The sequence below is a fragment of the Triplophysa dalaica genome, chromosome 23 (genome assembly GCF_015846415.1).
Source record: "Triplophysa dalaica isolate WHDGS20190420 chromosome 23, ASM1584641v1, whole genome shotgun sequence".
Classification (NCBI taxonomy): domain Eukaryota; kingdom Metazoa; phylum Chordata; class Actinopteri; order Cypriniformes; family Nemacheilidae; genus Triplophysa; species Triplophysa dalaica.
The window spans coordinates 2,646,299-2,659,947 of record NC_079564.1 but is presented as its reverse complement, the minus strand read 5'-3'; the positions used below and the strand labels follow the sequence as shown (position 1 = coordinate 2,659,947).

The window sequence follows — 13,649 nt, the reverse complement described above, 5'->3', positions numbered from 1 at the left end:
TAGCTGGTAATTCATCACGCTGAAATCTAAAAATAGTTCAAGATCATACATTATTTAATTAACTGTGTTTCCTTGTTGAAGCAAAGCAGTGATAAAAAAAGATGTAAAGTGATTTAAATAGTGCTTTAGCCTCTTATAGAATGTATATGTGTGGGGGGTATATATAAAACAAAACACTTTCACTCATTTGTACTCATGTTAGTGGTGCTTGCTAAGGCCAGTGTGTTTACCGGTTTTCATATTTGGATTTGTCAAAGCTTGCACAATTGGAAAAAGGTTGGGTTTCTCAACCTGATTCAGAGAAACAAAACTGCGTACAGGGTAGGTTCATTAGATTTATAAGGGATAACAAAAAACTTCAGATACTTCATATATGTATCACGCAGTGACTGATAACATCATCTTCATCAAACGACATACTGCGCATGACTCCTCCACACCACCAGAGGTCACTGTCTCCTAAATTCTGATTGTTTATAAAATTAGAGGTAAAAACAATTTCTGAAAAACAATCAACACCCAACAAGAGACACTGCACGCAGGGTGATGAGGTACGTCCGGTAAAATCTCAGCCGGCAAACCCACTTCCGCTCTCATAGGGTTGTCGCAAAAGGTGAGTTCCATATCTGGCATTTATGCACTATTCTACGCCATGTTGTATTATAAAAAGTGTGAGTTGTGTGTTCACATTGAAAATTCTCAAAAAAGAAGTGCACTTCAAGTACCCGCACTTTTCAACTGTTGCAGTTTCGCTTAAGTAGCGGAAGAGAGGCGGGGCTATCAGACGCTCCTCGAGCAAAACTCTTCTGCAGAGTGATAATGCTTCAATCCGACGATGACTAAGGTAATGCGGGTCAAAACATATGATAACTACATCAAATGTATAATGAAAAAGCATGGACATATTTTTAAAATTATAAGTGACCTTGTGTTGTCTCACACCAGCAGCTTTTTTAATGCATGATTGTAAAAACTTCTTAAATGTCGTAATTTGCCAAAGGCCTTGTCGTTTCTCATTCCGCGAAACCGCCCGTAGAGTTCGGATAAATTGACTCACGTCGTTGAACGTAATCCTTGGTACATCAACGTCATTGTTCCCTATGGACGCTATGTGCGCCGGATGTGACTGAGCGGACTGAGACCAAAACAAGGAAGCGATTTTGTCTATTTTTTTTTAATGAAAATATGATTGTGTTTTTGATATATTGATAATGCCATTTCTTATCTTCCTGTATTTTTTTGTTTGCTATGGACTTGCTATGGACTTGCTCATTAAACGGGTCTCTCTTTTTTCGAATGTATGATTGACTCTATTTTTACCTAAATTATGAACATTTAACTAGTGTTTCATTTTCTGAAAAAATAGCTGTTCTTGCAATGCAGCAAAACATAACGTTAAATTGAAATTTCAGAAACTATATCTTTGTTTTTTGTTGGCTATGTATCAAGCTAATCAGTAGCCCAATTCCGAGTAGGTGCAAACACACAAACTGCTAAAATTGCAAAATTTAATGCAAATTGGTTTGGATTAAATGCTTGCTAGATGTGTGTAAGGGGAATTCACAGTGATTCAAATGAACAGTAAGCGATTCTGTGTACATCTAGAGTTCAGACAATGATTTAACGACGGTTACATGGTTAAATACGAGGACCAATTGTCAATTTGCTGAATTATTTGTCAAATACAACATTTTGCTGGAAAAAGTAAAAAGTGACGTCACGGATTATGCACATTGCATTGTCACTTTCACATTATTTCTGGTTCATTGATAAACATGCATGAATGCAGGAACATTAACCGGAAGTTTATTTCAAGCGTTTGTCTTGTTTCTAAAATCACTCCGCAGGACGACCTCCAGAGATACAGAAGGGGTAATGCGGTCAACCCTCTCTCCCTCTCTCTCAGATTTACACCTACATTAACATTTATGCATTTGTCAGACGCTTTTATCCAAAGCGACTTACATTGCATTATCTTATACATGTATGTTTCTAAGTATGTGTAATCCCCTGGGATCAAACCCACGACTTTGGCGTTGTTATGTAACTTATATTATGAGCAGCGCCCATAATACGTTACGTGAACTAATGATATTCAAAATATTCAATGGAATTAATCACCCATCATGTCCTCACAACTGAGAGAAAACACTGTAACGATATACATCAGTGGGGAAAAGTCCACCAGAATTCAGCAAGGTGTTTAAAGCATTGTATTTAGTTTGTCATTTATTGATATATTGTAGCAGTAAAACTAAGTAGAGAAATGTGAATATATGACAGATTTCTTGACTGTTTTTACCATAGTGATTTCCATTGTTGATGGCTATATTTGCAGCAGATATGGTGTTTTTGCAGGAAGTGTTTGTAAGATGTACATGAAATCATGACGCAGAATTTTGTTCCAGATTAATATAGTTTAAACGATATTTATATTTGCATTATGTCGTCTAAACGAAGTGGTTCTTTAAAGATGAGAATGAAAGTGAAAAAGGATGTGACCGGATACTTAAGAATCTGTCTCTAGAGGACGGGATCTTACACCAACACAGCATCTGCCAATGAAATGAATGGAAATCCATATGGGTTTGGGCCTATTTTATCCAGGCAATATACATTTACGATGTCTAACAATGTAAATTGGAATTACCGTAATAACTGTAAAGATTTCCTCAGTGTGACTATGGTTCAACCAGTGTTTCTCCTATGTATGTAATTTCTTCGGGCTAATAAACAGTTGAACTCATTTCCAGGTGATGTTGCCTTGGACGGCAGGTGAGGTTTTGAGAGTGTCGTGATTAATGCTCTGTCAGGGGTTCAGGAGCGAATGTGCTGAAGGCTGAAACATCTGATTTGCATATATACTCCAAATAAAAGCTGGTGAGTCATTGCTTTGAAGAGTGTTAAGGCACTTTGTGTGTCAAAATCCTGTTGTGCTTTATAGAAATCATTATGAGCACATGGGAATGCCACTCAAGTAGATGCAGGTTTACATATTCACCCAGCACTAGAGATGCTTGGCAGTGATGGCCACAGGCAACACTTGGTTGATTTCTCTTTGGTTTACGCTTCATTGGATATTGGCAGAATGTTGTTAAACTTCGAGTCAAAATAAACAAGCCAGGCAATGGACCCTGTACTGTATTTATGTTGTGATAGTGTATTTATATTATGATTATATATGTGTAGAATTACCCCAAAATGGATAACATTTTGAACTTTACAGTAATTGTAATTGCACGGAAAACAGTGTCCAGCTATTATTAAAGTTATTATAAATTCCCGTGTCGTTCTCATGGGATTAAAAAGTAATATGAGCACAACCTGTGGGTGGATATATTCTTACTCTTCTTGTAATGAGTCCGTGAGGGTTTCCTAAAAATGAAAAGTGCACATGCAGCCCAGTAGTCCTATATATCAGTATACAGCAATATACAGTTGAGCGAACACAATGTGAATCACTGCATCTCTTGGCCGTGAGTCATGACTTCTGATATTGTGCTGCTGAGTTCCCTCAATATTGCCAATGGAAACATTTGTGGTACAGCTCACTGAACGGAGATAATCATGGGAAATCCACAACCTACTCTAAAATGACTCTTGAGCATCATAAAACTGGATGCACACTGTAACAGGACTCTCATATTGTATAACTGCCAACAGCGTGATTCTTTGAAACAGTGTGGTAAATGAGATATGACAATCTTAAAATCTCAATCATTTGACCTGGACAGTGCACTTAAAGGGATGGTTCACCCAAAAATGGAAATTTCATCATTCACGCTACCTCCAGTTGTTCCAAACCTGTATACATTTCTTTGCTCTGTTTAAGACAAAAGAAGATACTTTGAAGAATTAAAAACCAAAAGTCAGTTGTGGACCATAATCTTAAGGGTCAATCTTTCGAAATTTAGATTTTTACATCATTTGAAAGCTGAAGAAATAAGCTTTCTATTTATATATAGTTTGTTAGGATATGACACTATCTGGCGTAAAAACAACTGTTTACAAAGCTGAAATGTTGAGAAAATCACCTTTGAAATTGTTAAACTGAGGCACTGTAGGACTCACAAAAATAAAGTTTTTATATATTTAAGGTAGGGAATTTATAAAATAGCTTTATGGAATATTATCTTTACTTAATATCCTAATGATTTTCGGCAAAAAGAAAAATCTGTAATTTTTACCCCTCCAGGGTCACATATCTTTTTTTTTGATCACCAGAACAAAGATAAATTTATGCAGGTTTGGAACAACCAGAGGGTCAATAAACAATGACAATTATAATGAATGACTAAATTCTTGGGTTAACTATCCCTTTAAATGGAAAGCAAATGGAAACTTGTTTAAGGTTTAAACTTATCCTAAAAAACACACCCTAGTTATCTTCAATTCCTCTAGAGTTTCAAACAAGAACTATGTTTATAATAGCAAAGACCCCACAGTAAACAGACATTTTAATATGAACTAATGAGCTATTTCAGTCATTTTTATTTTTTGTTTAGAGCTATTAAAATAATGTAGTACTCTTTATTATATGTTTATGTTTCTATTCTTATTAAGTTTTCTGAGCAACAACCACTTGAGCACTGTGAACAAAAATCTCATCATTCTGCAGACTTAGTTATATATATATTTGAAAACTGGAGTGTGTTTTTCTGTTTTTTTATTATAAAGTTTCATACATGCCACATAAAACAAATGCAGCATTATGATGCTGGCACACATACTTTTTCCCGAGTGCAAGAAAATGCAGAGATGTATCTCATGGGCATTTAAACAAAGCTAAACAATTATTTGGCATACACATTTGGACACATGAAATAGTAATTTTACACGCTTTATGGATGAAGAATATAAACCTTCTCCGAACCGTTAAATGTGGGTTCAATGCGTAGAATGTGTTTATTTGAAATGGAACAGAGTGTTTTGCTATTGAATATGTAATTATTTAAATCGTTATGAATAAAATAAGAACCTCTGTCAACTGTGTTAGAATTAACCAAAACTTCAGTTAGAGCAATAAATACAAATAAAGTAACAGTTTTCATTGGAATGGCAAAGTTCAGTGTTAGAATATATATTTATTCATAAAAACCAAGAAGCATCATGTCCATATTCATGTTTCCTGTCACTTTGATAAAAGCCAAGATCCAAGATTGCATAAATAGTTCAGGTACTGCTAATTCTTCTAAGGTGCTACAGATGAGATTATTAATGTTCATTACTACATGCTGTGACATGTTTGCTGTAAATGCAATAAACAACATCTTCATTAATTGCTCTAATGAACTGCTAATGCGTCGTGTGAAAATACAATTAGAACAAAACAGACTTTGTTTTTACATCAGAGTCTTCTAGTCATTGCTCAGTAATAAGATAAACCGATATAATAATGCTCGAAGCATGCATTTTAGTAGGAACACTGGATCTCCTGAGACGCTGGCAGCATTATAAATTTTTAGACACGTCAAAAGAAAATTCAATTCTTTGTATTTATTCCCTTCATTTTCAAAGACTGGTGGAGATCCTTTTTAGCGAATCGACATTTTTATTGATTCACAGCCACATTCTTTCCTCATTGCAGAGTGAACATCAAACTCCTCTTTTCCCATCTTGATGTTAAAAGTTGTGAGGAGGCCTGGAGAGGGGACACTCTTTAGGCGTAGACTATAAAGATGTGCGCCGGTCCCTTAAGAGAGGCTGACTCATCCAACGAGTGCACACGAGAGTCATTTATCGATAAATCCCATGCACAATTTGTATTTTCACCATGTCCCCGAACAAGATGTCAGCTTTGTTGATGCCAATCACTTACACCCATGACTTGTATTAACAAGTGAAAAATAAACAGTACACTTGATGCAACCGAGCAACGCCTTGCCCTCTCTGTTTGATTTTCATAAAGAAAGCTTTTTCCCCGAGAGGTTTCTTTTTGATTTATGTTTGGAATTAATTGACGCCTCACCCTGTATGCTTATGAATTTACAATGTTTAATTAAGTAAATTCAGAGGTGTCTTTAGATGTCTTGCATACTTCTCAAAGTAAATGTTGTCAATTCCCAAATTTTTTTTTACTTTCCCCGCATTAGTGAAACCTAATTAAATGCCTTTTTGGTGCACAAAGGAGAGTCACGTTCTTTTCAAGCACAATTGGAAAGTTTAATGATAGTGATAAATTAACAGGCTAAATCAAACTGATTGATGGGTACAGTCCTGTGATGATCCATTCAGTCTGAGATACACAGGGAAAGCTCAAAGGATCAACCTTAGACCTAATGAACACCAATTAGTGCTGTATATATGACTTTGCTTTGCCTTTGTTTAGCTTAACTTCGCACTTCCTGATGAAAAACGTACAGCCACGTGTTAGGATACAGATAATGATGCAGATGGAGAAGACCGGGGAGACCTTTTCACGCACCAATTAGACAATTCTTTAATGGCACTGTTCTATCATGAATACTTTTTTAGTGCTCTTTGGTTATCTATAGCGAGGGAAACTTTAGCTGGAGGTAATTATTTCGGGAGGTTATTAAACTTGTATGCTGCCCTGTGACGTTTCTGAAATTCGCTTTTTTAACTAGGCGCGTTTGTAGAATGGCCTTATGGTGGGGGCGTCCCTGTGCGGCCTAGCGTGACGCCTTGATTATCTGCTCTGAAGGATGCGAACTTAAAGCGCACCCATCGAAAGACGAAATTGGCCTGATTATGCAAATAACACAATGATGAAGCACGCTTCCTTTTTAAGCGCGTTTGACTGATACGTCCTCGTGTCAATGTCGTGTGCCACTTTGGTTTTGAAAGAAACATTCTTGAGTGCTCATAAAAAAGTAAGTTTACATGACATTGGTGTACTGGAAACAAGACGATAGCGTCATGCATATTGAAAAAAGCTCAAATATTGGTCTAAACGCTTGAGAAATGTAGTTTTTACTTGGAAAAACAGGAGGGGTGCAACATTGTATCAAAGTATTGTATAAAGCAATACAAAAAACCTCAAAATATGTATCATAGAGGTATGGGTATATTTTTATATATATATATATATTAAAATGTAGTTTTATTTATATAGATCTACTCAGTCTTTATTAGTTTACATATGGTTGAAATAAACCTTGATTGTTTTTTTAAAAAATTACACAAAAGGACAAATTTTGCTAAAATGGTTAATGTTTTTGGGAAAATTCTGTCATTTGAGTGTCAATATCATAATTTCCCTTTTTTTACAAATATCGTGATGCAACCGTAACAGCAAACCCACATTGAATAAAATATCGTTACACACCTAAAAACAGTGTCGCGTAAACGCCCCTGTGATGCATATTGACCATTTCCAACAATCCTTGTCTGTATTCAACAGAATGGAAAATACACATAATCATGTTAGGCAAATAGAATACACAATAACACACATGGACCGCTAAATAAAGTAGAGGATGTTATGCGCAGTCGTGTGTGTGTGTTTGTGAAGGGGCAGTGTCAGGGCAGGGCTTGACGCTCTCTGAGTGGTCACTGAAGAAAAGGCCACAAATCATTGATCGTGTGTCACTGAAACATGATCAAAGACCGGCCAGAAATATTCCTGTGGGACCGAATGCTCTATTTAGAGAAGCCCCCAAATGTGTTGAGGGAGAAAAGATGCGTCACTTTTGTTCAACGATAAAAATGAGGGGAGTAGTTGATGTTCATGTTCTGTTTAGCGTTTATGTTTTAGTTTAGCTGGGCTGGGATGTTTCTACCCGACTTGACCCGTAAAACTGCTTTCAATGGTGTTACCTAATGTAGTCATGTTGAATTATTCATGTTAAGTAATGTAGTTTACTTAAATAAAATCAGTGCATTTTGTAACCACATAGGCACATTTTTTGTTTAGCCGACAAAACATTTTGTAAAGTGCAGGGTCTCAAAAGCATTTTAGTTTAAAAAGTGCACAAAACTAAATTAAGTATGAATTTTGGCTTAAAAATATCCGTTGGTAGCAAAAGCATGCTAGATTAAATGCAAATATTTTTATGTACACCTCAAACGTACTTTAGCTTATGTTTATTTACACTATAAAATCTAATTAGTTGATCTTACTTAAAAAAGCATGCAAACCGATTGCCTTAAAAAACTAAGTAAAGTGAAATGTTATTGTTGAGTTCAAGTAACTAAAAAAATGTGTTCAGATGTACTCTTGACCTAGTGCGGAGTACTCAGAATTAACTATTATTACCAATTTAAGAATTTCCATTGGATTTATTGCACTGTAAACCCGGACGCGTTTGCATACTAAACTTTGATTACTGTATAGCTAAATTAAATTTGACTACAGCTCACATAAATATTAATCTAAAAATGCATAAATCAAGCACCTTGACTTGTGCAACACAGAATGAGCAAGAGGAGACTGATCTCAGAACTGTATGCACAGACTATGCTCATTGGTAAAAAAAACATACGAGAAAAAACTCAAAACTGAAAAATATGTCAAACTCTTCTAAATAGCTAAGAGAAGTGAACACTTAACACTATCATGTCTTTAACTTTACTAAAAACATATAAAATAATAATATCAAGCATGCTGGGAATCTTTTCTGCGTACAGGGAGGATCTGCTCTCCACTGCCCCTCGCTGGTGTAGTACAGTAATTGCTTCGCTTGCCGCTACTTGCTTGATTTAAGTAAAATATACTAAAGGTGAAAAGTAAGTTGTTTTATTTCCCCTGCAAGTAATCGTAACTTAATAAAAACTAGTAAAATGTATACATTTTGACAACTGAGTAAAGTTAACAAATAATTTGTAAGTAAGGATAACAATTAGATTTCACAGTTTACATTCTGTTTATATTATATATATCTGATTACATAACATTCTATAGATTTGCATATAGATCTGGATGAAAAATGAAAACTTTCTAAGAACAGTTAGATGTGAGTGTAGTGCGCTCAGCATTTTTATCCCACTAGAATACATGTGTTTATTTGAAATGGAACATTGTTTTGTATTGAATATGTTATTATTTGAATCAACATGAATGAAATAAGTACCTCTGTCAACTGTGTTAGAATAAAACAAAACTTGAGCTAGAACAAGAAATATAAATAAAGTTACACTGTCCTTGAGTTGTGTATTAGAGAAATATATTTACTACTAGTTATTTAAAGTGCACAAAACTAAATTAAGTATGAATTTCGGCTTCAAAATATCCGTTGGTAGCAAAGGCATGCTAGATTATAAGCAAATATATTTATGTACACCTAAAACGTACTTTAGTAAACCACAATTATGTTTACATGATATATAGATCTAAAGTATACACTGATGACCTGAACTGTCTAAAGATATTGTACAGTTTTTATACATTATACTGATGAACACAGCAAAATGATGTTAAAGCGATAATTCTCCTTCAAAATGAAAACAATGAAAGAAAGAAAACAAGACATCTTGACACACAAGTGCCAAAGATTTTTTTAACAAGAGGCATTTTTAAACACTGCTGCTTCACCACGTGTCGTCAAGCTGCCATCAATAGGTCACGACTTGTGTCTGAAGACATTTCTTCATTCATCATTTATTGTTGCATAGTTTTCCTCTAAACAATCCTTTTGCTTCCAAAGGTGTAAATAATATGCTTGCATTCATTTCAGGGTTGTTTTGGATTCAGGTTATACTTGGTCATGACAGCACATTTACATTTCGCCAAGCATATGTTGTTCTATCCTCGATTCACTAAAGAAATTATGCAAATCAGATAACAGAGAAAACACGTCCAAAATATTGGTGCTGAATGCAATTTGCATGTTTTTTTCCGGGTTGTGAAGGATGCCGCTTTCCCAGGGCAGTAGTAGTGCAACATTAATTGTGCCAGACAGATAGGCTAGCGCTCCCTTTTGTCAAGAAGGCACATTCTATAATAAGCCTCATTTGCAAATAAAGACGTGCGGGTTTGTGCTGAAAACAATGACAATTACTTCATATTAATTCTCTGCAGCGCAGCGCTATTTCTGCACATTTAGCACCTGCTTGAACTGAATTGTCAGTGTTTTGGGAATAAGATGTTTTTTGTTCTGAAAACAAAAAACTGTCAGTACAGTTGACAAAAATGTTTGATTGATTTTCATGCAATACACAAACTCTGCTTGTGAGGGCTATTCGTGTCATGTCATATCATATCATATATCAAATGATGTCATAGTCAAGTGAAGAAGGCATTGTCAGACCTGGCAAATCACAAGGGCTGAAGTGACAGATAAAGATAAAATACAGATATCTAACACAGTCAGTGACAGGTACTCAGAACCAGTCAAGTTCGATGTAACCAGAGAGGGACAGGTGCAATGAAGCATGACGTTCCTGACAGCATATCTATGCCTCCACATCATCTCCAGGTGAATCAACTATCCAGACTTCAAAAGGCAAGGAATGAAGACTGCAAGGAAGTTGACTTTGGACACTGATAAAGATTCTATTTTGTGCGCTTCAACTTCATGCATTGTGCATTCACAAACATGTGACGGGTAAAGAATAGAAAACAAGCAGGGATGCAAACAAAGTCACTTTTGAATTTAACTTCAGTCTCACTGCTAATTGGGTAAATATGCAAAAAAGCGTGCGTGACCAATAGGAATGCTTTATGAAACAAAATTGAGATTTCAGAGGTTTCAGTCCGACAGCAATGGTATGTAATCATTCTCACTTTTGAAAGGAACGGCACACATGTCTGCCTTTAAGAAAAAACAAATTCAACTTCTGCTTTAAAAACAACACAAAAGCACAATGCTTAAAATACCCCCAAATTCTTTAGATTTCAAGACTATAAGTAGACAGCAGATTGCATTGATATTAGCTGCTGTAAAATAACACATTTCGTAATGAGCAGCCCTGTGGGTGGCAGAATAAAAGATTCAACCTTTGAATTTACATCAAGGAAATCTTTGTTCCTTTTGTACGATTGCAGACATCCCTACTCCAAATATCCATAAACATAACAAAGGTTTCCCTGTCAGAGTTGCCAACTTTTCATCATTGATACATTCAACATAAGTCAAATAATCTAGCTAAGCATATGAGATCTCCTCTCACTCGTTCCATTCCACGCATGACGCTGTGTGTGATTATTGTTGCCGCTTCGGTGAGATGCAGAATATCGTGGCGTGAAGGGGAGAGAGCAGCCCTCAATGCCCGGACCCCATCTGTTTTTCCTCACAGCCAATAGCTTCTTGTGTTTTAAGAGACCTCTTATGGACTCGCTTGCCTCAATGAAATGTCCAAATAGAGCAGATTTCACATGCACGTAAAGGACAGGCGCTTGATGGGTTTGATGTAACGTGTTTTTGGATCACTCTGTTTTGTAACCTTATGTAGTTGGACTATAATCCTGGCTGACATTTACGTACCCATGAGCAATTGGGTTTTAACAAGCTTATTAAAACTTTTAGGGTACAGCTAATGAATTTCGACGTGTCAAACTTTACACTGTATTTGCGTTATGATTCAAATCATTTTGGATTAAAGAGTTAAAGAAGATGAAGAGGTTTTTGAAAAGACATTTTTACTAAACTTAAAAAAAAAAGATCTGGTATAAGCGTTCATAAATTGCATGGTGAGTTAACAAGCAAGACATTCTGATTGGTTTCTCATCATTGTTCACACTCATGTCTTTTAAACCTGTATATGAGTCTTTGTGGAACATGTCTCGGTGGTTTTGTGTCCGTGCAATGGAAGTCAATGGACACCAGTGTTGTTTGGAGACCAACATTCTTCAAATGATCTTCTTTTGTGTTTTCAGAAGAAAGACACTCAAATAAGTTTGGAATGACATGAGAATAAGTAAATGGTGAAAGAATTTTAATTGTTGGGTGAACTAATATGTGTTGGGATATAAGTCCCAGGAAGACAAAACAGGTTTAGTTTAGTTACTTTTGGTCGAGGACACGAAACCACATCGTGTAAATGTCTTACTTTAAAAAGCAACCCTGTGGACACAACATGTTTTTTTAGTTGTACATTGTCAAGATTTTTTTTAATGTTTTAGGAGATTATAAACATTACAATTGGGTAAAAAACAAGGACACCATAGTATGCGAGTATGTATTTACTTTACTTTACTGAAGTTTTCTTTCATACTGTGAAAGTACAGGGATCTAGACACAGATCATTTTTCCATCAAAAATGTGTTGTACTATCAAATCACTAAAAACTGCTGACTCTTTCACCTGACATCAGTGGGGGGTCTTTGAACATCCAAGTATAGCATTTTTAAACTTCACCGCATGCATTAATATGCAGCTTAAAACCAGGAGGGAGCCAATATTGTGAGTTCACAGAATTCAATTAAAGACACCAATTCATATCACCAAACACCCCATTGAGAAGACGGATGAGCCTTTCTATCGAGTCAGACAACAGTCTAGTTGAAGCTGATCAGCAGGTTCTTTTGGCGTCTTTAAACTCATTTATAGTACTGACAACCTTTATTGATATCTCCTCTCTGTTGACCAAAATAGACTCCTGAAAACCGTGTGAAGCCTAAAGCCGTCATTATGGTTAGCGCTGGCGTAATCCGCTGCAATTACAAGGAGCAAGTGAAGCATCTTACGGCGATGAGAAGAGCAAATGAGGTAAAGAGACCAATGAACTTTATGTACTCTTTTTACGAGCGAGACTTAACTAACATGTTGGTCTTGTCTTTAGAGCCGCTGGTAAACATATTGATTTGACACATCATATGCTTTGTGATATTATTAGTCAAAATTTGTCAATCGGTGGAAAAGCTCACGTTTGGGTTCAGTGTGTGTGAGTAAACAGACATTGATTGGAAATTGTTGTGACATTAGTGACCACGAGCGAATGTGCAAATTTTGCGGCGTGCTGGTACATTGGATTTGTGTCAGGAAGCAGCCGCATCCCGTGATGGGACTTGACACCAGGCCTGAAGGGAAGAGGTAAATTGCTGCGGAAAAACACTTTTAGGGTCGCGACCTTGGCGTTAGTTTGACCGCTCCATATGTTAACTCCCGCGCAGAGAAGAAATAGGAAATCGCTTTAAACAATAAATGAATGGCAGGAATTGTTTCCCTGATTTAGTCCAACTTCTGGAAGGGCTGCGCTTTGCGGGGCGAATATAATAAGAATTAATTTATACAATGAATCACCAGAGTTCATTCGAGTAGATTAGGGGGTACAGAAGGTGCTTTGAGGGGCTTGAAATAGAACAAAGATGTCTGCCGCCTTCCTCGTCTGTCAGCTTTATCATAGATGGATGCAGTCATTATCCATAATAACATTATTCTTGAGATGAATCCACTGTTAACTGACAGCTCTTATTTTTCCCCATCCCACATGCTGCATATATGGCAATTTCCACCGATACGGTACAAATTGGTGTACCGTTACATTTTTTTAAAGCATCATAGGCACATACTGTAATTGTGCTTCTGATTTGGGAGCTATTACAGTTCATATTTATGCTACACTCTAAAAAATACTGGGTTAAAAAACAACCCAACTTGGGTTGTTTTAACCCAGCTGCTGGGTAAATGTAGGACAGAACACATTTGGGGTTAAACTAACCTGACTAAGAAGTTGGGTTATTAATTTTAACCCAGGAAATGGGTTGTTTTTCGATCCAAAAATGTGTTATTTTTTACAAAAATGCTGGG

General features: G+C 36.2%; 1 long non-coding RNA gene across 1 annotated transcript; it reads left to right on the top strand.

Annotated features, from left to right (window-relative positions):
* Positions 1 to 527: 527 nt before the first annotated feature.
* On the top strand, positions 528 to 5,797 carry LOC130413687 (uncharacterized). Its single transcript, XR_008905523.1, has 4 exons — positions 528 to 613; positions 748 to 844; positions 2,754 to 2,880; positions 5,588 to 5,797. It is a non-coding gene; the product is annotated as an uncharacterized LOC130413687 (long non-coding RNA).
* Positions 5,798 to 13,649: the final 7,852 nt, after the last annotated feature.